Raw genomic sequence first — 24245 nt, 5'->3', positions numbered from 1 at the left:
TTTCACTTATCATTTTGAAGTATTGCTTCTAAGATCAATAAAGTTTAGTGTCTTCCTGTCCATTTGATCATTCATTTATTTCTTCAGCAAATATTTACTGGATATCAACTCTATACTAAGTGTTGTTCTATGTACTGGCATTAAAGGTGGTAAATTTCACAAATGCAATCACAGTACTCATGTGTGTGTCTAGTGGGAGAAGCAGGCACTAAAATTCCCAGTAATACAAAAGATATACATCCATAATTGTTTTAAGTAAGATAAAGGAAAAATGTATTGTTTGAGTCCTGAGTAGCTCCAGTTATTAGATCTGATGCCAATTAGAGAAGACTTATGCAAAGAGTGTTTTGATGAGTTGTCTGAATGTCAATGATGATCTCTGTAATGGACTTCACACAGACTCCATTTCCCCTCCAACCGTGCCCCACCTTGAGGTAAGCATGGTCATTGCTGTGAATAATCATGACTATGCTTGTCTGTTGATCACTTCTCTTCCATGTCTTCATGATCTGTAAAGAAAAAAGACAAAACCTTTGCTGTGGATAATCAGGGACTGCAATCTTTAGATCTCTCTATCTATGGGATCCCATTTTTTCTATATTGCCTGCATTCTTGCATGTACTTTTACCCAGGGGGGACTAGGCCAGTTCTCAGGCCTTGTCTTCCTGAAGATCTGTATTTCTGCCACCCTAATGGTTTTCAATCTCAGTTACTCATATTACATGAACTAGAGGAGAGAAAGCTGTCAAATGAAAGAGATGAATAATGAATAAATAACACATATTCACTCTATGTAATTAAAAGTACTGTCTATATAGTGTGTATGCAACTATCAACCAATGCTACCATTTAAAACTATAATTAAACAAGTACCAAAGCAATTTTCTAGATTGTCTATGGTAAGATAATTTAGAAGTCTCATTCAGATATTTGGAATGAGGTTGAAGTTTGAGATGAAAATCATTTTAGACTATAGTTGCAGAAAATGAAAACACTTAAAGGCTGATATTTTGAGCTCATTTAGTAATATTAAATACAAGCAATATTTTTAACTATTGCCTATCTTCCAGGTTAGCTTGAATTTCCTTCCATTACTTCCTTCCTCCTGTTTTTCTTGTTCTTTAACGTTTTAATGGGACCTATGGAAAATTTCATGCTTTCAAAGATATTACGTGGACTACTGCTTTTTATAGTGTATGAGGGTTTGTCTATGGGCAATAGGATATTGCAATGTAAAAGGTACACTGGGTAAACCCTTTCACAGGGCTGCTTTTCTTCTTGCCTTTTATAGCTTCTGTGTAGTTCTTTCATTAGTTTCTGGGAGGGAAAACAAGGCCAAAATCATAAGTCTAATACAAAGACCATGACATATGTAGTAAGTTGGGCATAGGAGAGTGTAAATCACTGGCAGGCTGTGAAGGTTTTAACTACCTACTGAGAATAGTAGATTGTGTGTTTATTGGGTCATTGGCACATAGCTGGACAAGTGTAAAGTTAGTTTCAAGTTGGAAGGGTTATGAATCAAGGGCTATTAATGCTATAGCATGGATAGGTACCTAGTAATAGGTACTTTGGGATGACTGAGCAGGTAGGTATGTTCCTTGAAAGAGTAGGTAGGCATATTGTTATTCACTTCTTTATATGTCATATGTTAAATTGATGATTATGTTAATTTTATTGCATTTTATATGCATAAATTATAATTTCTGATAAAATTGTGTTGCTTTTCATGTCATCATTATATTTATTTCTTTATGTAAGATTTTAAATAACTGAAGTTCTATAATAAAACTATGAGAATTCTGGGTAACTATGACCCTCTATTTTTTCTTTTGGTACTGGGATTGAACTCAAAGACACTGAGCTACAAGCCCAACCCTTTTTACTTTTTATTTGAGATGGGATTTTGCTCAGTTGCTGAGGGTCTTGCTAAATTGCCGAGGCTGGTCTCAAACTTCTGTTCCTCCGGCCTCAGCTTCCCGAGTCTCTGGGATTACAGGCATGTGCCACTGTGCCCAATTTGTGACTCTGTTCTTTATGACAATTCTTTTTCCTTAAAATCAACACTAATGAAATGTTCCGATTTAGAATTAGTAGGTGGCAATATGCAAGTCCTCACCTTTCAATATGCTAAGGTTTTAAATCGATGTCTTGCTGAAAGTCAAATTTTCCATAAAAGGAGACATTTGTACTTAGAAAATTCACAGAATTTTCTTCTTTCAATTAAAGTTCACTTTATGGCACTTTCTAAGGTTGGACTGAAGCAATGTCACTATTCCCTAGATTTGTTGAGGGTTGAGCTTTGTAAATATCCTAAATGTTTTGATATGTAACATTTAATTTAATTTTCACAATAACTTTTGGAGAGAAGTATAATCATTATTTTTAGTGAGATAAATGAATCTGTATTCTTCAGTAGTACAGGACTGACAATGTAGTTCAGTGACAAAACATCTGCTTAGCAGGTATAAAGACTCCTGGGTTTGATTTCCTGCGTGGTAGAGAGGGGGGTTCAACTCAGGAGACCCAAAGCAGTTTTGTGATATGAATTATAATACTGATGTTTTATTCAGATTTTTTTTGCTTTTTCAGTCTTCTTTCCTAAACATACAAGTACAAAAAATTCCCTATAATACACTGTGTAATAACATTGCTTGCCTTTAACCTGTTTGGGGATTATATAGAAAACTATGACCAAAGACTTTAATGACTGATAAAGATGTTTCTGGGATGGGGAAGTTAGGCATCTAAGAAATGAAAAGATTTTAAAACTTTTAACTTGTTTTCAAATTCATTAACTTTCTTGAAGTTTTAATGAGATCTGAGTATGGTTTTCCATGAGATTAAGATGACTCATTTTTGATCTATATCATGATTTCTTAATCTCAGCACAATTAACACTTTTGATCAGATAATCCTTTGCAGTGAGAGACTGACAGATGTGTTGTAAGGACATTTCACAGCAACCCTGGCCTCTACCCATCAGTTGTCAAAAGCAACCTCTACTGTTAACAAGCAGAAATATCTCCAGGCATTGCCAATGTTCCCTGGAAGGTATAAAATTGTCCCCATTTGAAATCCCCTGAAATTTTTCCTTATTTTATGAAATGCAAACAAATCCTCTGTCTTTTCTCTATAATTCATATCCTGGTTTCATTTTTAAAGGGGAACTCCCGAGTGACCACATTCTGTTCTTTTAATTTCTTTTAGATTCATTGCATTATTCTCACGAGTTAACTATTAACATTGAAAATGATCACAAGGTCTGTGGGAGTGTTCAAAGATCTCATCTTAAGTGAATCTGCATTTTATTTTAATTGGAGAACTCAATAAAGAAAATACATTAGAGAAAGAAGCAGCTACAAGCTATTTTTTTTTCCTATTAAATTTGTCCTTCTCAGCAATCTCACAGACAATTGCACTGAGGCAGGGTTGTCAGATTATGAGCTTCATTATTCAAGTAATTGTCTTTCCTTGTTTTACTGTTGGCACTTGTTTGAAGTTGCTCTGGACCACCTGTACAAGTTTCCTAACTTCGGTTTCCAAAGAGCATGATTTCATGCCTCACTTCTTTCCCTCCCCAGAGAATCTAGCTTTATTAGTTACCTTAATTCACTCTTTCTGGGAAATAAGCTTGTATTATCAAGCACTGAAATGAACTCACGAGGTACTCAAAAACTTGACAACCAGTACCCACTTCCTTACTACAGTGACATTAACTGAGTCATCCAAATAATCTTTTACAGAGCCAAAACTAACTTCAAGGTGATTTTCCTTCTATCACCATATTATAAAGTAGATGGCACTTTGACTTTCCAAAAGACCACTGATCTCTTAAGCTAAAGGGTAAAAAATTTTGACATCAGTTTTTCTATTGGTGACACAATCTTCTTGCAAAGGCAATCTGTTATTCAGATCAATTGCAAGAAGTTCAGTGGTCACCGAGAAAAGGAAATAAAACCCCATGGTATAGTTACCCTTGTTTGTCTTGAGGGAGTCTGTTCTGGTTCATGGCCAGATGCTTCCTGGTTGTCTTTGTAGAAGGCCACTCCACTTGTTTGTGTTTGGTGATACAAAGAGCTATTTTTGTTGTTGAGTGCAATTGCCTCCATTTAGAAGTACTTAAAATGAGCACACACTCTTTCTGGAAAGATATTCCATTTTCATTTTATTAAATGATTTATTGGATGACTCCCAAAATGATTACCTAGAAATGTCAGGTAAAGGTTAATTCAATACCATGGGGTGGAGTGCTATAAGACTTGTGTGGCATGAGGCTGATTGTACTGTTTGCTTTAGGAAAGGAAAGGAAGTAATTTAGTGTAACACCATGGGTAGCTGACATTATTTTTCAATTTGCCTGTAGATAAAGAAATATATTTCTGAGTGTTTTTTTTCCATCTCAAAAAAGTAATAATAGTTTTGAAAGAGTGGCCTTCTTTTGCTCTTTGAAAACAATTATTGGAATAATTTATGAATATTTTCATTTCTGCTGAAATGCTGTCTCCTAATGGGTTTATATGCTATTGAAGAAAGAAAAGGTATGAGGTAGGGGGCAAGGTGAAGTGCATTTTTGCAGATATATTTATTGCAGCATGTTTTAAGTGTATGGAGATTTTTAATTGGAAAATGGCAACTAGATTTTTTTTACTTACCTTTAGAGTAAGGTTTAGTTTCCTCATTTGTAATATGAATAATTTATAGAGGGAAATAAGGTGGGGATGGGGGGCAGGAAAGATAGTGGAATGAGACAGATATCATTACCCTATGTACAAGTATGATTGCATAAATGGTGTGAATCTACATCATGTATAACCATAGAAACAAAAAGTTTGCACCCCATTTGTGTACAATGAATCAAAATGCAGTCTGTAAAAATAAAAATAAATAAAATTAACAAATAATTTAAAAAGAAGCAGAGCACAGCTTTTCCACACAAATATAACCAGTATACATGTACCCTGATTCAGAGAATATTAATTAAGCACCAACTGTGTGCCAAGTATGGTTTTAAGTTATACAGGGATAAAAGCGTGAATCAAGGCATACCCCAACTCAGCATTCCTGGAGCTTGTGAGCTGTGAAGTTTGTGAATTTGGTTGGAAAGATAGTGATGCATTAAGTAATTGTACAAACGTGTGTGATTTTAACTGTGCTATGAGATACAGCAATGCAATGTTATCACTGAATTATATGCTGTTTCTCTGACTTCAGGAAGCACCCTTGAGAAAGTGACATTTCGGTGGATCTCAAAGACTCATAGAGGTTAAGTATGTGCTACAGTCTGAATGCTTGTGTTTCTCCAAAATTCGTAATTGGTACTGTGGAGAAAAGACTGTGCCTAACTCTGAGTTACTCCGGTTTATAAAGCAGTAGCTTGCCAGTAGTTACTGTGTTTTTCATATTAGTGCCAACGGAGAATGCCTCTACATCTTCTCCTACAAGTAAACAACCACCATCTGCACAGTACAAGCATAAGGCACAAACTGATAAACAAATGAATTGTGCTATTACAAATTACCATCTGTGAATTTATCAAATTAAATTGGAAGCACATGAATGCATGTGCGTATCAACCCCATATCAGAAAAAACCAGGACCTTGAGCTAATGAAATATTCCAGATCACCAAATGAAGCAACCCCCTCACCTGAGATCCAGATGCAGCAGCACACACACACACCCATCATCATCAGATCATGTGGTGAGCATGTCATGTGGTTAACAGGAAATGAACCCCTGGCTCTCTGTCCCCAGGTTTCAATTTAACTTGATCTCCCTGTTTCACAAGACCCACTTCAAAACTGCCTGCCATTTGAACTCTGGCCTAGAATAAACTTCTCATTATGATACCTCTGCTTCCTGCACAAGTGCTTTGACTGGTGCATAATATGACTACCTACAGTGAATCCTTCCTATTTGAATCTGCCTTTCCTCCCAGCAGCCTCCTGAACCCCTGTGGCCATCTTAACCCTTTCTTAGCCTTTCTGTAACAAATTATACAGATACAGATAGATAGAGATGGATAGAGATATAATTGTCTAAAGTGCAATGTGTGAATTGAGTGTTAAAGATGTTAAGATTGGTATAAAAGAATCCATGATTGCTCTGCTTGTGACAAGCAGATCAGCCATAAATACTCAGTGAATTGCAACCAATGAAAGTAATGTCACTTGTGAATTGGGAGGACACAGATACAGTTGGTCTAGGTTAATACCTGTAATGGTTTGGATAGGAGGTGTCCTCCAAAAGCTCTTATGTTAATGCAGGGATATTCAGAGGTGAGCTGATTAAATTATGAGAGACATAACCTTATCAGGTGATCCTAGTTTGAATGGAGTAACTGAGTGGCAACTGTAGATGGGTGGGGCGTGAATGGAGGAGGTGTACTTTCCCAGATGGTTGTTCTTTGATGGTTATCACCTTGAAGAAAGAGTCCTAACCAGGTAAAAGGTGAGATCCTTTTTCAGAGTTTGAGGGATCTGATAGCAGATTTAAAATTGCTTGTAGCACCTCAGTCTTTTCCTGGATTACAGGCCAAGAGAAACTATAACTTCAGCTAGAGAGGGTACAGAGTCAGCCTATGGGTGGTCCCAACCATTTATTCTTCTAAATTTGACATGTTTTTGATCCAGGTTACTTGTAATTTTAGGTTACAGGGTGTGAATTTTAAATTCCTATTTTTCTTTCTGTTATTTGAAGGGTAAAAATTTTATTTTATCTGTCACAGTGTCTGAAAACCAGTGGGTAGCAATATCTAAGCTTATTCTTGCATATCTGATCTCTTTTAATGTTCGGTTTTTGCCCTGACAGTTCACTCTTTGTGTTAGCTTCCCATCACCATGAAAAAAATGCCTGGTAAAATTCAGAGGTTTCAGCCCATGTTTAGCTGGCTCCATTGCTTTTAGGGTTGTGAGAAGGCAGAAGTTTTGTGGCAGAAGGATGTGGCAGAGCAAACTGCTCACCTTTTGGCAGCTAGGAGTCAAAGAGAGAGAGGGCGAGAGAGAGTTGGGGACAAGATGTGTCTGCCCAGGGCACAGCCCCAGTAATCCACTTCCTCCAACTAGTTCCCACCTCCTGTAGTTTCCTCCCTTCCCAAAGGTTCATTCAGTTACAAATCTTCAGTGCATTAATCCACTGATGAGGTCAGAGTCCTCATGATCCAGTCACGTGAATCTGAACTTCCTCTGAACCCTGCTGCTTTGGTGACAAAACCTTCAACACGAGTGTCTTTGCAGGACATTGCAGATCCAAAACATAACATTTGTGAACTCGGAAAAATCTCTTTCCCTGCTTCTACCCAGCTTGACACACTAGGAAGATGGGATCATAAGAATCTACATACATACAAGGATAATTTCAGGCTAAACCTCATTCTATTCTATTCATTTCTATAAACTTCTGAATACCAAATATCTATCAGATAAGTATTTATTAAGTATAGACTAAGTTCCTGGATATTTTTAGTGGATGAAACAGAAAAATCAGAACATACCTGGCATGTGTGGGGATGGATGGGGTTGGAGTTTAAACTACAGTATCTCCTCGAAGCACAGGAAGCAGGCCCCTGTCCTGGGTCTCATGTGTCAGACCTTGTCTGGCACATCTCTCCTTCCTGGTCAGTGAGTCCAAATAACCAAGGGAAACCACTCACGTGCTACTCTGTGGAGAGCATGATCCAGGTAACTGAAGCCTTCGATTCCTTGCGGGAAGCCTGCTGAGCCTACTTCAGAGTGTTCAAGTCTCTCTCCTGTGTTCCTTTGTATAAATACAGAGTGTGCCACTGTTGTCCTCTGCAGAGAGGTCAGGGCCATGACTGGTTGCCTGGGGTGAGGAGCAGATTGTACATGGAACATGGATGAAGAAGCTGGTGTGTCTCATATGTGCATGTGAGGCCCATTTTGGTATGTAACAATGTCCAGAGAAGAAAGAGACAGTGGACGAGCCATGCGCTAGGCTTGGTCCTCTTTCCCAAGCTATTACAGTCTGGTGACAGAACACCAAGTAGCCCCAAATTCAAAATTTGAACATGGCCTTTCATTACTAAGCCATTCTTTTCAAGATAGCAGGGTATAAAATATATTTTATTTAGCAGTCTTATAGCTTTATTTCTAAACATCTAAATATTTAAACATGATTACTGGGCTTTGAATATCTTAGGCTTGTTAGACAGATGGCTAATCAATAGGTAAGCAAATACTTGAAGGCAATCATTTTAGACAGGGATAAATATATGACTGCAATAATATAGGGGGATATGATCCTGACCTCCAGAAATAGCAACTCCTTTAGATTGATTGCTGGAGGAAGTCCTCTTTGAGCAAGTCACAGAGAACTGAGATGCATAAAAAGGCTCTCATTAGCAAAATCCTGGGGCAGGACATTTCTATCAAAGTGAAAAGCAGATGCAGACTCTAAAGAAGAGAAACACTGGGTGCATCCAATAGAAAGAAGGCCAGTGCAGTAGGGACCCCAGTGCCTCATGTAAATTGGAATTAGAGAATTATGCAGGAGCCAAATTCTATTAGCCTTGAAGATCATGGCTTGGAATATGAATTGATTCAAGTGTACTGAAAGCTGTTGGAACAACATAGCCAGAAGAGCAGCATGATCTGATTTATGTTTTACAATAACAAATGTGATCACTCATTGGCAAATGAATTGCAGAGATAAGAACAGAAGCATGAAAATCATACAGAAGTTTATTATGGTGGTCCAAATTCAAGTTGATGTTGGCTTTGACTATGTTTCAGGCATTATGCTTAACATTCAATGTGCAAATACTTTGAATATGTGCTAAGAAGTGTTATTTTGAGTTCTGTGGACACTACTAGCAACTAATCAAATGTTGAATTCTTTTTGTGATAACAGTATTTAGTGCAAACCTCAGCAAACTATTCTTTCAATAGTTTTCTTTTGTCATAGTACCTTTTATAGACTTCACATTCTGATAGCATTTAGATTCATCTAGTGATACTGTAGCTAAAGGTCTGCTGTGCTTTGTATTAGCTCATTTGGGAGACATTTTTATTCTTAGATAAATGTCAATTTGTGCCTGTGAGACACCAAAGGGATGCTGTGGAACTCCTTGTTGAGATAGTAATATCTCCCCACCGTGCTCCAGTTGACTCTGAAAGGAGATAGCCGAACAGTGAACCCCAACTTCCTCCTTCTCAAATTACCCATGTACAATTATTGAGTGCTTTTTCATACACTCTGATTAAAGTCTTCATGTTCCACTTTTAGTAAGTTTAGAAATAGTAAATTCTTTCTTCCTGAGAATTAATGATCTTGACATCATTGTTCAAATAGCAAACCTCAGGTGAAGTTACATTTCCTACTGACATGTTTCCGCTTCCCCCATGAGCATTTAAGGTGCTTCTTTGTCTTGGACTCTCTCCCAAATGTAGAACTCAATTATTTCTTCTGATTTCATTCCCAGAAAATTCTGTGGACACACTCTATAAGTTAGGGAGTCTGAGGGTTGCCGTCTTTAACATGCTTTATGTGAGGATCCTCTAAATCTCTACCGTTTCTTGTGCTTGTTATAACTGCAGTGACTTTCTGAATCTCTGTTCATATGAAGTTTACCTCTTCCCATATATAGAAGAGAAGGACCTCTCCTTTTGCATCTTGTGTGGTTTTAAGGTCCTCTCCTGTGAACTAGAGCGTCAGTGTCTATTAGACCCTCTGGTGGTACTAGTCCTTTGTGACAGGGATTTACCAATATCTGAATCTCTTCAAAGACCCCAAACAAGACCCCCTTCACAGTGAGGATAGAATAATAAGTGTAAGAGAGCCTCTGTTTCATCACTTCTTTTCTTGCTCTACTCTTTCTCTGAATTCCCTCTTTATTTGGAAGTTAAATATCAATGGAGAAAGATTTAGACTGGCACATCTACATAAACAACAAAATTTATCTTCCTAATATTGAATACCCTTAACTCTGCCCCAGTAAAGATATTTTTTCAATAAAAGCTTCAGGAGGAATAAAAAAAAATGTGTTCCTCAAATGTAAACTCTTTGGTTATTTTTATAGGTGGATGACATTAATATAATCTGCTACCCAAAAATGAATGACACATACCAATTTTTAATTTTTTCCACAAACTCATTTGTCTATTCAGAATCCCTCTTAGGCACCACAGATTGTCCATCTTTCTTTGGCAGTCTTTTCTTCCTCCTTCTCCTGTCCTCTTCCTCCTCCTCCTCCTCCTCCTCCTCCTCCTGCTCCTCCTCCTCCTCCTCCTCCTCCTTCTCCTTCTTCTCTCTCTCTTTCTCTCTCTCTCTCTCTCTCTCTCTCTCTAATTTCTTGGTCACTTTTGCTCTCTTCCTTGGGGTCCCGATGTTCATCCTGGAAATTGGCTTCCTGAACTCTTCAGCCCCATGAGTTTCAGGAAGGCAGTTTAGACTCTTGCTAATGCTTCAGAGATAAACACTTTTTGAGGGTATAATAAAGAATTTTTTCATACAATTTCTTTGATGAAAAAACTTGCCATGTGGGCAGGACTCATTTATCTCATTATGAAATGCCTAGCACTCTTTATGTGTGCAGAAAATATTCAAAAAATGTATGAATAAATAAGTGGGATATTATGCTAGGGAAGTTTGTACCCCTTTCTTATGTTTTTATCAATTCTTAATGAGGGGTCAGAGTTTAAGGGGATATAAAACAGGAAAGTTTGGCAGATGGAAAGAAATTCTCATCCTAGTGCAAATAAAAAATGAAAGGACCTGGGTTTTTGTGCTTCTTCAGGGCTGTCAAAATGTTGCCTTTTTGTTAGGGACCACTCTTATTCTTTCCAGTAGAGCATAAGGAATTTAACCTGTCACCATGTCATTTTGAAAGGCTTTGCTTTTTGAGCACAAGGAACTCCTTGTCTCTTGTCTGTTTGATTTAGGGTAAATTTAATAGCACAATATAAACAGCACCACAGAGACTTATCTGTGGGCAATGTAAACCTCCTGATCACCCTGATTAATTTTTCATTCAGAGAACATTTAGTAAGCTTCCCCCATCTCAAGATGAGGACTATGTGACTTTTTTCTTTTGACCCCTGAAATCACTGTTGAAATGTTTTGCAAATATAAAATGTTTACATTACCTTTGGCATTATATGATTTGAGCGTTTGAGAGAATCTTTTTTATTTGCTTGATTTTGCTTTAAAGCCCCATAACTCAATGACAAAGCATAGTGTGTATGTGTCGTCCAGGGAGAGAAAGGGGGATGTTCGAACTACTCTCAGCACATGTAGAGGGAAGAGTTCAGCTTTCAGCAATAGAAGCTAAAGTCAAGCCAACCTTCCACATTTCCGTCGTGTCTTTGAAGGACTTCTGCTAATTTCCCTAACTCATCAACATACCACTTACTTTTTCTTGAATTTGTTACATAATTAGGATGCAGCTACAACTTTTCTCTAGGGAAACAATGACTGATCTCATTCCATTACTGCCTACTCTGAATATTTTATTAAATATTAGGGGTACATGTTAATAGGTTCACTGTGATATTCCATGCGTGCATACAGTGCGTACTGCTCATGTGGCCACGCTTTTTCCAGCCTCGCCCCTCTGAGCCCCCAGCACCCTTCCCTGTCCCTAGTACTCACTGCTGGACTTTCAGGTCAACTCTGTTTTAGTTTCAACATATGAGAGACAGCATGAGAGACTTGTTTTTGTTTGTCTGGATTATTTCACTTAACATGTTAGTTTTAGTCAACTATTTCGATGCTGTGACTAAATGATCTGACCAGCATAATTATGGAGGAGGAAAGGTTTATTTGAGGGATCATAGTTTCAGAGGTTTTAGTCCATGGAAGGATGGTTCCATTCCTGGGAGCTCAAGCTGAGGCAGAACATCATGGAGGGAGAGGGTGGTGGAGGGAAGCAGCTTCTATCATGGTGATCAGGAAACAGAGAGGGAGACTCCACTCACCAGATTGAAATATATATATCCCAAAGCCACTCACCAATTCCCAACTCCTCCAGCCATACCCCACCTGCCTCCAGTTATCACTTATTAACTCCCATCAGGGATTAATTCACTGATTCCGTTAAGACTCTCAAAACCCAATCATTTCTCCTTTGAACCTACTTGTATTGTCTCACATGTGAGCTTTTGGGGGATACCTCATATCCAAACCATAACAATGATGTTCCTCCATTTTGCCACACATAGCAGGATGGCAGGATCTCATTATTTATCATGACTAAATAATATGCCATTATACATAGATTTTCTGTATCCATTCATCTTTGGTGGGCACTCAGATTGATTCCGTATCTTAGCTCTTATGAAAATCTCATAAACATGGGCATGTAGCTATTTCTTTCATTTACTAAATTCATTTCCTTTGGATATACCCAGAAGTGGGATAGCTAGATCATATAATATACTCTTTTTGAGGAAACTATACTACTGTCCATAGTGGCTGTACTAATTTACATTCCCAGAAACAGGGTATATGAGTTATTTTTCCTCTACAGCTTCTGCAGTATCTGTTAGTTTTGTTTGTTTTTTTCCACAGTAGACATTCTTACCGGGATGATATGGTATCTCATTGTAGTTTTGATTTGCAATTCCCTGATGGCTAATGATACTGAGCATGTTTTTATATATTTATTGGCCATTTGTAACTCTTCATTTGAGAAGTATATATTCACAAATTTACTCATTTTAAAATTGGGTTACTTGCTTGGTAACTAAGTTTTTTGAGTTATTTAAATATTTTAGATATTAACCCTGTGTTAGATTAGTAGCTAGCAAAAATTTTCTCCCATTCTGTACATTGTCTCTTCACAGTTGACTGCTTCCTTTGCTGGGCAGAGCTTTTTAGTTTGATGTAATTCCACTTTTCAACTTTTGCTTTTGTTTCTGTGCTTTTGGGATCCTATCCATAAAAATCATTGCCTTTATCAGATCTTTGTTTCCTGGTTTTTTTTTGTTTGTTTGTTTTTTCTATCTTTTCCTCTAGCAGGTTCAGGGTTTCAGGTCTTGCATTAAAGTCTTTGATCTGGGGACAGCGAAGCTGGCAGAAGCCAACTAGGCAACAAGTTCCCATCTCCCAACACCATGAAAAGGAGGCAGCAAGTAAGAGCAGAATTGAAAGGTGGGTGACAAAATAAATGCTCTGTTACTCAGTACAAGATAGTCTGGACCTGCGAAGACTGGAAGATGTGTTGCCAGAGTAGAAAACAAAACCCAGTGCCCTACCCTGCACCTGTGCACTTGGGGCATGGAGCACAGGGAGCAAAGGAAGGTGTTGGGGGGGGGCGGACATTCTCTTAAGCTCACCCAGTTACAAACTATAGGAAAACTGTTGAAAAGACAGGCAAAATTTAAAATGCAGATGTCTCCTTAAAACAGCACAAACTGCTTAAAACAAATCATGAAAGGAAAGCTGAGTGGAGACCCCTCCCCGTGACCACAGCCATCCTGTGGTGTTCTCAGCCCACCAGACCAGGCTCCCTCTTAAGTCAACACAGTGTTCTCTCAAGTTCAGACACTGCAAATGAAACCAGAGGGAAGCCCCTGCGGTGGTGCTCTTAAGAATCTACCGGGAGAGCGATCCAAGATGGCGGACTAGAGGGTGACTGCATCCCCAGTCACTCCAGAACCCAGGAGTCAAGAAGGGGAGGCATTGAGAGACTCAGACCAAAATAGAGCCATGGTGAGTCTGCCCACTGGGTAAAGCTCGGCCCAGGTGGCAAGCCCAGATACAGGTGGCTTATCGGAGCCAGGCAGGGCAGCTAGAGTCTTCCACAGGCAGCCCTGCGCACTCCGGCGGTGGGCCCCGCCCACACAGCCAGCTTCTCCATGTTCTCAGAGCAGGCACCCTAGTGAGAGCCTTTCTGATCAGAACAAGCTCCAAGTCCCGGAGCCAGCACGGCATGCTCCGGCCTGCAAGCGGCTTCAGGGACCAGGACAGGGCAGCCAGAGACTTACCCAAGCAGCCCGGCCCCCTGCAGTGGGAGGAGCCTTTCAAGGCTAGCTTCTTGGAGCAGACCGCCCAGTGAGAGCCTTTCTACACAGAGCCAACCACAAGTTCCCGAGCCAACAAAGAGCTTCGATCCGCAAGCAGCCTCTGGGATCAGGGCAGGGCAGCCAGAGACTTCTCCAGGTGACTCTGTCCACTCCGGCCGCAGGCTCTTTCCACGGGGCCACCCAAGATGGCGGACTAGAGGGTGACTGCATCTCCAGTCACTCCAGAACCCAGGACTCAAGAAGGGGAGGCATTGAGAGACTTGGACAAAAATAGAGTCACGGGGTGAGTCTCCCACACTGGGCGAAACTTGGCCTGGATGGCAGGCACAGATAGGGGTGGCTTATCAGGACAGGGCAGGGCAGCTAGAGTCTTCCCCAGGTAGCCTTCCACACTCTGGCAGTGGGCTCCTCACACACGGCCAGCTGCACGGTGCAGGCCCCCAGTGAGAGCCTTTCCACACAGAGTCAGCTTCAAGCCCTGGAACCAGTAGGGGGCTAGGGACAGCTTTCTTCAGAAGCACTGCATTATCAAGTTCCTCCAAGACTTCAGGCTACTGAAGGCTGGGAGGTGATACACTGGAATCTACCGGGACACTATAAGCCAATAGAGGAAATCTGCAATATCTCAGGGTCCCACTGACAGCTGACCAATATGAGAAAACAAGGGAAGAAAATGTCCCAAACAAACCTAGATACTACATCAATAAAACCCAATGACAGCACAGCAGAAGAAATGTCAGAAAGGGAGTTCAGAATGTACATAATTAAAACAATCAGGGAAGCAAATGAGGAGATGAAAGAGCAAATGCAGGCATTGAAGGAGGAGATGAAAGAGCAAAGGCAGGCATTAAATGATCGCACCAATCAACAGTTAAAAGACCAAATATGGGAAGCAAGAGATCATTTCAATAAAGAGTTAGAGATACTGAAAAAAAAACAAACTGAAATCCTTGAAATGAAGGAAACAATAAACCAAGTTAAAAACTCCATAGAAAGCATAACCAATAGGATAGAACACCTGGAAGACAGAACCTCAGACATTGAAGAAAAAATATTTAATCTTGAAAGCAAAGTTGGCCAAACAGAAAAGATGGTAAGAAATCATGAACAGAATCTACAAGAATTATGGGATATCATGAAAAGGCCAAATTTAAGAATTATTGGGATTGAGGAAGGCTTAGAGAAACAAACCAAAGGAAAGAACAATCTATTCAATGAAATAATATCAGAAAACTTCCCAAATCTGAAGAATGAAATGGAAAACCAAGTACAAGAGGCTTATAGGACTCCAAATATACAAAATTACAACAGACCCACACCAAGGCACATTATTATGAAAATAACTAACATACAAAATAAAGACAGAATTTTAAAGGCCACGAAAGAAAAGAATCAAATTACATTCAGAGGGAAACCAATAAGAATATCAGAAGATTTTTCAATCCAGATCTTAAAAGCTAGAAGGGCCTGGAACAACATTTACCAAGCCCTGAAAGAAAATGGATGCCAACCAAGAATCTTATACCCAGCAAAACTTACCTTCAAATTTGACGATGAAATAAGATCCTTCCATGATAAACAAAAGCTAAAGGAATTTACAAAAAGAAAGCCAGCATTACAGAACATTCTCAGCAAAATATTCCATGAGGAAGAGATGAAAAACAATGATGCAAATCAGCAACAGGAGGCGCTAGCCTAAAGGAATAGCCAAATAAAGGAGAAACCAAATCATGTCAAAAAACAAAAATGAGTCAAATGACTGGGAATACAAATCATATCACAATAATAACCCTGAATGTTAATGGCCTGAACTCATCAATCAAAAGACATAGACTGGCAGATTGGATTAAAAAGAAAAATCCAACAATATGCTGCCTGCAAGAGACTCATCTCATAGAAAGAGATACCCATAGATTAAAGGTGAAAGGATGGGGAAAAACATACCATGCACACGGACACAGCAAAAAAGCTGGAGTATCCATCCTCATTTCAGATAATGTGGACTTCAAGCCAAAACTAGTCAGAAGGGATAAAGAAGGACATTACATGCTGCTTAAGGGAAGCATAAATCAGCAAGACATAACAAGCATAAATATCTATGCCCCGAACATTTGCTCGTCCACGTATGTCAAACAAATCCTTCTCAATTCCAGAAATCAAATAGACCACAACACAATAATACTAGGCAATTTTAACAGACCTCTCTCACCACTGGATAGATCTTCCAAACAGAAATTGAATAAAGAAACCATAGATCTCAATAACACAATCGACAATTTAGACTTAACAGACATATATAGAATATACCATCCAACAAAGAACGAATACACTTTCTTCTCAGCAGCACATGGATCCTTCTCTAAAATAGACCATATTTTATGCCACAAAGCTACTGTTAGCAAATACAAGAAGATAGAGATACTACCTTGTACTCTGTCAGATCATAATGGATTGAAATTAGAAATAAATGACAGAATAAAAAACAGAAACTTCTCCAATATCTGGAGATTAAATAATACACTATTATATGATGAATGGATAACAGAAGACATCAAGAGGGAAATAAAAAAATTCTTAGAAGTAAACGAGAACAAAGACACATCATATCAAAATCTCTGGGATACTATGAAAGCAGTACTTAGAGGAAGATTTATTTCATGGGGCGCAGTCAAAAAAAGAAGTAGAAATCAACAAATAAATGACTTAACACTACAGCTCAAAGCCCTAGAAAAAGAGGAGCAGACCAACACCAAAAGTAGTAGAAGACAGGAAATAGTTAAAATCAGAGCCGAAATCAACGAAATTGAAATAAAAGAAACAATTGGAAAAATTAACAAAATAAATAGTTGGTTCTTTGAAAAAATAAACAAAATTGATAAACCCTTAGCCACACTAACAAAGAGAAAGAGGGAGAAAATTCAAATTACTAAAATTCGGAATGAACAAGGAAACATCACAACAGACACGAGTGAAATACAAAGCATAATTAGAAGCTATTTTGAAAATCTATACTCCAACAAAACAGAAAACCTCGAAGACATCAACAAATTCCTAGAGACATATGAATTATCTAAACTGAACGAGGAGGACATACACAACTTAAATAAATCAATTTCAAGCAATGAAATAGAAGAGGTCATCAAAAACCTACCAACAAAGAAAAGTCCGGGACCAGATGGGTTCTCAGCCGAGTTCTACAAAACCTTTAAAGAAGAGCTCATTCCAATACTCCTCAAACTATTCCATGAAATAGAAGAGGAGGGAACCCTCCCAACTCATTCTATGAAGCCAATATCACCCTGATACCTAAACCAGACAGAGACACATCGAGGAAAGAAAATTTCAGACCAATATCCTTAATGAACATCGACGCAAAAATTCTCAACAAAATTTTAGCAAATCGCATACAAATATATATTAAAAAGATAGTGCACCACGATCAAGTGGGTTTTATCCCAGGGATGCAAGGTTGGTTCAACATTCGGAAATCAATAAATGTCATTCACCATATCAACAGACTTAAAGTTAAGAATCACATGATTATTTCAATAGACGCAGAAAAAGCATTCGATAAAATATAGCATCCCTTCATGCTCAAAACACTAGAAAAAATTGGAGTAGTGGGAACATTCCTTAACATTATAAAGGCCATCTACGCTAAGCCCATGGCCAATATCATTCTAAATGGTGAAAAACTGAAAGCGTTCCCCTAAAAACTGGAACAAGGCAGGGATGCCCTCTTTCACCACTTCTATTCAACATCATCCTTTAGACTCTAGCCAGAGCAATTAGACAAACCAAAGAAATTAAAGGGATACGAATTGGAAAAGAAGAACTCAAACTATCCCTGTTCGCTGATGACATGATTATATATTTAGAGGAACCTGGAAATTCCACCAGAAAACTTTTAGAACTCATAAGTGAATTCAGTAAAGTAGCAGGTTACAAGATCAATGCTCATAAATCCAATGCATTTTTATACATAAGTGATGAATCTTCAGAAAGAGAAATTAGGAAAACTACCCCATTCACAATAGCATCGAAAAAAATAAAATACTTGGGAATCAATCTCACAAAAGAGATGAAAGACCTCTACAATGAGAACTACAGAACACTAAAGAAAGAAATTAAAGAAAACCTTAGAAGATGGAAAGATCTCCCATGTTCCTAGATAGGCAGAATTAATATTGTCAAAATGGCCATACTACCTAAAGTGCTATACAGATTTAATGCAATTCCAATTAAAATCCCAATGATGTACCTTGCAGAAATAGAGCAAGCAATTATGAAATTATCTGGAAGAATAAAAAACCTAGAATAGCTAAAGCAATCCTCAGTAGCAAGAGTGAAGCAGGGGGTATCGCAATACCAGATCTTCAACTCTACTACAAAGCAATAGTAACAAAAACGGCATGGTATTGGTACCAAAATAGACAGGTAGACCAATGGTACAGAACAGAAGACATGGACACAAACCCAAATAAATATAATTTTCTCATACTAGACAAAGGGGCCAAAAATATGCAATGGAGAAAAGATAGCCTCTTCAACAAATGGTGCTGAGAAAACTGGAAAACCATATGCAACAGAATGAAATTAAACCCCTATCTCTCACCCTGCACAAAACTCAACTCAAAATGGATCAAGGACCTTGGAATCAGCCCAGAGACCCTGCATCTTATAGAAGAAAAAGTAGGTCCAAATCTTCAACTTGTTGGCTTAGGATCAGACTTCCTTAACAGGACTCCCATAGCACAAGAAATAAAAGCAAGAATCAACAACTGGGATAGATTCAAACTAAAAAGCTTTCTCTCAGCAAAGGAAACTATCAGCAATGTGAAGAGAGAGCCTACAGAGTGGGAGAATATCTTTGCCACTCATACTTCAGATAGAGCGCTAATATCTAGAATATATAAAGAACTCAAAAAACTCTACACGAAGAATACAAATAATCCAATCAACAAATGGGCTAAGGAACAGACACTTCACAGAAGAAGATGTACAAGCAATGAATAGACATATGAAAAAATGTTCACCATCTCTAGTAATAAGGGAAATGCAAATCAAAACTACTCTAAGATTCCATCTCACCCCAATTAGAAGGGTGATTATCAAGAATACAAGCAACAATAGGTGTTGACGAGTATGTGAGGAAAAAGATACATTCATACATTGCTGGTGGGGTTGCAAATTAGTGCAGCCAATCTGGAAAGCAGTGTGGAGATTCCTTAGAAAACTTGGAATGGAACCACCATTTGACCCAGCTATCCCACTCCTTGGCCTATAACCGAAGGCCTTAAAATCAATCTACTACAGTGATGCAGACACATCAGTGTTCATAGTTGCTCAATTCACAATAGCCAGATTGTGGAACCAACCTAGATGTCCTTCAATTGATGAATGGATAAAGAAACTGTGGTATGTATATACAATGGAATATTACTCGGCCATAAAGAATGATAAAATTATTGCATTTGCAGGCAAATGGATGAAATTGGAGGATATCATTCTAAGTGAGATAAGGCAATCTCAAAAAGTCAAAGGACAAATGATCTCACTGATAAGTGGATGATGACACATATTGGGGGGTGGAGGGGGGCAAAAATTGAGGAATGAGGGACTGTATAGAGGGAAAAGAGGGGTGGGAGAGGTGGGGGAGAAGGAAAAAATAACAGAATGAATCAGACACCATTACCCTATGTAAATGTATGATTATACAATTGGTATGCCTCTACTTCATGTACAGAGAAACAAGATGTATCCCATTTGTTTAAAATAAAAATAAATTTTAAAAAAGAGTCCAAATTTGAGATTCATTGGAATAGATGAAGGCTCTGAAACACAAACTAAACAAATGCACAATTTTGTCACTGAAGTAATACCAGAAAATTTCTAAACCTTAAGAATGAAATGAAAATTCAAATACAGGAAGCATATAGAACTCCAAGTGTACAAAATCACATCAGATCCACTCCAATACACATTGTTATGAAAATGCCTAATATGCAGAATACGTTTGGAATTTTAAAAGTTCAAGACAAATATGACTGGTCACATTTATAGGTAAACCAATCTGAATTTCAGCTGATTTCTTAACCCAGACCCTAAAAGTAAGGAGGACTTAGAATAATATATATCAACTTCTGAAAGATAATGGATGCCAACCAAGATTACTATACCCAGCAAAATTAAGCTTCAGACTTGAAGGTGATAAGCAAAAGCTAAAATAATTCATAAGTAGAAAAACTGTACTACAAAACATACACAATAAAATATATCATGAAGAAGAAATGAAAAATAAAAATGAAAATCAGCAGAGGGAGAAACTACACTAGAATAGTCAATTAAAGGAGAATTGAATTCAATTTAAACACTAGTACAAATCAAAATAGCAGGAAATAAAAATCATATCTCAATAATATCATTGAATGTAAATTGTCTAAGCTCTTCAATCAAAATATATAGACTGGCAGATTGGATTAAAGAACAAGACCCAACAGCATGCTGTCTACAAAAGACTCACCTCCCAGACAAATACATCCACAGACTGAAGGTAAAAGGATGGGAAAAAACATACCATTTACACAGGTCTTGTAAACAAACAGAGGTTACATTTCTCATATCAGATAAAGTGGGCTTCAAGTCAAAATTAATCAGAAGAGACAAAGAAGGACATTTTATACTGCTTAGAAGATGGAAAGGCTTCCAATGTACTTGGATAGGCAGAATTAATATTGTCAAAATGGCCATACTACTGGAAGTGCTATGCAGAGTTAATGCAATTTCCATCAAAATTCCAATGACATTCTTTACAAAAATAAAACAAACCGTAGTGAAATTTGTTTGGAAGAATAAGAGACTCAGAATAACCAAAGAAATCCTTGACAAGAAAAGCGAAGCAGGGGGCATCACAATATCAGATCTCAAATTAAACTATAGAGCTATAGTAACCAAAGCAGAATATTACTAGCACCGAAACAGGCATGAAGACCAGAATAGAATAGTAGATACAGAGAAACCTCCCAAAATACAGGTATCACATATTAGACAAATGTGCAAAAATCATGTGTTGGAGACTAGAAAGCCATATGTAGTAGGATGGAATTTAACCCCTACCTCTCACTGTGCACAAAACTCATCTCAAAGTGGATCAAAGACCTGGGGATCAGACCAGAAATCCTGCCCCTACGAGAAAAAAAGGTAGACCCAAATATACCAACATCTCGGCTCAGGATCTTTAATAAGAATCCAAAGCACAGGAAGTAAAATTAAAAATTAATAAATGATAATATATAAATCAAATAATAAATATATAAATCATATATATAAATATAAATATATATAAATCAAATAATAAATCAAACTAAAAAGCCTCCTCATAGCAAGGGAAATAATCAAGAGCATGAAGAGAGAACCTACAGAATGGGAAGACATCTTTTCCATTTGTTTGTCAGATAGATCATTAATCTCCAGGATATTCAAAGAGCTAAAAAAACTTAACACCAAAGGGGGAAAAAAAAGTCAAGAAATAGGCAAAGGAACTAAACAGACACTTCTAAAAAATATACACAAATGGTCAACATGAAAAAGTGTTCTCAGCATCCCTAGTCATTAGAAAAATGCAAATTAAAACTACACTGAGATTTCATCTCACTCCAGTCAGAATGGCAATTATCAACAATAATTGTTGGTGAGGATGTGGGGAAAAGGGTGCACTCATACATTGTTGGTGGGACTGCAAATTAGTACAACCCCTCTGTAAAGTAATATGGAAATTCCTCAACAAACTAGGAATTTAACCATCATATTACCCAACTCTCCCACTCCTTGGTATATATATCCAAAGATTTAAAATCAACATACTACAGTAACACAGTCACATAAATGTTTATGGTGGCACAATTCACAATAGCCAAGCTATGTAGTCAAAGTATGTGCCCTTCCCTGGTAAGTGGAGAATGATATGTAATGGGGGTGGGGGGTGGGAAGTGAGAGAATAATGGGGGAACTTAGATTATGTAGAGGGAAATGAGAGGGAGGGGGTATGAAAAATGGTGGAATGAGACAGACATCATTACCCTATGTACATGTATGATTACACGAATGGTATGAATCTATATCATGTACAACCATACAAACAAAATGATGTACCCCATTTGTGTACAATGAATCCAAATGCAGTCTGTAAAAAATTAAAAGATAAATAAAAAAAGAGAAAACAGGAAAAAAAGTATGTGCCCTTCTACAGACAAATGGATAAAAAGAATGTGGTATATATACACAGTGGAATATTACTTAACCATAAAACAGAAAGGACTTTTTGACATTTTCAGGTAAATGGAAGGAACTTGAAACTATCATGCTAAGTGAAATAAGCCACTCTCCAAAATTCAAAGGTCAAAAGTTTTCTCTGAAAAATGAAAGCTAATCTAAAATAATGGGAAGGAGGGTGTTTCCATAGCTTAGGTTATAGAACCAACCTAGGTGCCCTTCAACAGATGAATGGATAAAGAAAATGTGGATGACTTTATCACATTTGCTGATAAATGGAAGGATGTAAAGATTATCATGCTAAGATATATAAGTTAATCCCCCAAACCAAAGGTCAAATGGCCTCTCCGATAAGTGAATGCTAACACACAACAAGGCGGGTAGGAGGGAAGAATAGAATTTCAGTGGATTAGACAAAGGGGAACGAAGGGAAGGGAGGAGGAGATAGGAATAGGAAAGACAGTGGAGTAAATCTGACGTAACTTTCCTATATACATATATGAATACACCACAGTGAATCTCATGATCATGTTCCTCCACAAGATTGGGATCCTAATTAGAATAAGATATATTCCATGCTTGCATACATACATTGAAATAGTATACTACTGTCATGCATAACTAAAAAGAACAAATTAAGAAAATATCACAAAGACAAAATAAGTGTGAGGTATTAAAAAAGAATAGGAGTAAGATCAGAGGAGTGGACAAAAGGGAATGAAGGGAAGAGAGACGGGATGGGTTAGGGAGTCTGTGTAAAGGATCTCACTTAACATTCCTGTGTACATATGTACAAGTGCCACAGCGAATTGCACTATCATGTATATCCACAAGACACTAAGAAAAAAAGACTATAATACATAGCAGAAAGATCAGTGGAATAGAGGAAAGGAAACAGGGGGAGGGATGAATGGAAGGGAAGGAGAAATATTAGGGACTGAATTTCAACAAATTATATATACCATACTTTGGTAGTTATGTCATAGTGTATTCTATTATCAAGTATGACTAAAAAAACAATAAAAATAAAACTTAGCAATGGTTTATAGTTAATAATGAGAGGTCCTATGCAATTTCATGAGATCCTGTCTCAAAATAAAATAAATAAAAAAGGCTGGGGATGTGGCTCAGTGGTTAAGCTTTCCTGGATTCTATCCCTTGACCCCTCCTCCCCAAAAAAGAAAAAAAATTCTCAATGACCCTTTGTTTCTGTGGCATCAGTTGTAATGTCTCCTTTTTCATCTCTAGTTTTATTTTATTTATTTGGGTTTTCTCTCTCTCTCATTGCCAAAGGATTTTCAATATTTTTTTTAATCTTTTGAAAGAACCAAGTCTTGTTTTCATTGATCCTTTTAGACTATTTCATGTATTTCTCCTTTGACCAACCTTCCTCCCTCCCTCCCTTCCTCTCCTTTCTTCCTACTAACTTTGGGTTTGGAATGTTCTTGCTTTTAAAATCTTTGAGATGCATTATCAGGTTGTTTATTTAAGACCACTCTATTTTTTAATGTAGCCACTTACACTGTAAATGTCCCTTTTAGTACCGCTTTTTCTTTGTCCCACAAATTGATGTATATTGTGTTTCCATTTTTATTTATTTCAGGAAATTTTTAAATATCTCTTCTGACTCCTTCAATGCCTGATTATTCATTCAGAAGTATGTATTTCTGTCCACATGGATTTATATAATTTCTGAAGTTCCTCTTGTTATTAACTTCTAGTTTCATTCCATTTTGGTCAGATAAGTTAAAGGATATGATTTTAATTTGTTTGACTTTGTTAAGACTTGTTTTGTAACCAAATATATAGTCTATCCTAGATGAAATTCTATGAACTGATAAAAATAATCTGTATTCTGTAGCTGTTGGATGAAATTTTCTGCAAATGTATATCATAAAATGTAGTTATTCTATAATATAGTTTAACTTAGATAGTTCTTTGTTGTATTTTTTATTTGAATGGCCCTACACATTGATGAAAATGGAATATT

The sequence above is a fragment of the Sciurus carolinensis genome, chromosome 6 (assembly GCF_902686445.1).
Source record: "Sciurus carolinensis chromosome 6, mSciCar1.2, whole genome shotgun sequence".
NCBI lineage: Eukaryota > Metazoa > Chordata > Mammalia > Rodentia > Sciuridae > Sciurus > Sciurus carolinensis.
Note: the sequence above shows the minus strand (reverse complement) of the source record.